Below are 1034 nucleotides of genomic sequence, written 5' to 3' on the forward strand. Positions count from 1 at the left end.
GATTTAGATTTCTTTTTATTGTTATTAGTTGTGTCTTTCTTCGCCTTGGGGAAGTAAAACTCCTCAAGGTTTATTCTAATTGTTTTCGAGTTGTTTGATATTTTGCATGTCTAGAAGGTTACAAGGTGATTTGTTACCTTTTGACCGTGAAATCGAAAGAACCTTGACGAACAATAGGAGACTTGTTAGGAGGAATTTAAGAGGTATTAGTGAAGTTGTTCAACCCACTAGTGAGTTCATCAACCCTTTCGCAATAGAAGGAGAGGAGAACCCATTACACAATACCCCACAAAATCCACCTACAATGCCTAAATTCTCGTCACACTCCGTACCCACCGAGGAGAATCTACCAAATGGTACTCCTACTCCGCAACATCTAACCGGAAATTTTATTGCCAAGTCCGCCTTCATCCAATTAGTTGAGAGGAGCCAATTTGGGGGGATGCCTAGTGAAGACCCTCATTCTCATATGGAAACCTTTTGCGACTATTGTGATGCAATCTCTCAAACGGGCGTGACTCAAGACCAAATTAGATGGGTCTTATTTCCTTTTTCTTTAATCGGCACCGCGAAGCAATGGTTGAAGGGCCTTGATAAGGCCACCCTCGGAATAGATTCTTGGAAGAAGTTGGCTCTAGCTTTCTACAAAAAATTCTACCCACCGGAAAAGACTAACATGCTAAGAGCTCAAATTACTGGTTTTAAGCAAAGGGATGAAGAATCTTTGTATGAAGCTTGGGAGCGGTTCAAGGGAATTTGTCGCTCATGTCCTCACCATGGACTTAGCGAATGGTTTTTGGTACAACAATTTTGGAATGGTTTATATGAAGATTCTAGGAACATTCTCAATATGGGATCAAATGGAATGTTCACCGAAGTTGATGACAATCAAACATGGAACAAGATTGAGGAAATGGCGATCCATAACTCACAATATAGTAGACCTCGCAAGGCTACTAGAGGAGGAAAGCATGAAGTGGACTCCGTTACTCAATTGGGTGCTCAACTTAGTGCTCACATTGACACAATCAACT

The 1034-nt window shown here is 41.2% G+C and overlaps 1 non-coding gene across 1 annotated transcript; it reads right to left on the reverse strand.

Annotated features, from left to right (window-relative positions):
• Positions 1-676: 676 nt before the first annotated feature.
• On the reverse strand, positions 677-783 carry LOC141640223 (small nucleolar RNA R71). Its single transcript, XR_012542912.1, has one exon. It is a non-coding gene; the product is annotated as a small nucleolar RNA R71 (small nucleolar RNA).
• Between the last annotated feature and the right edge of the window lie 251 nt (positions 784-1034).

This window comes from Silene latifolia, unplaced genomic scaffold (assembly GCF_048544455.1).
Source record: "Silene latifolia isolate original U9 population unplaced genomic scaffold, ASM4854445v1 scaffold_73, whole genome shotgun sequence".
Lineage (NCBI taxonomy): Eukaryota > Viridiplantae > Streptophyta > Magnoliopsida > Caryophyllales > Caryophyllaceae > Silene > Silene latifolia.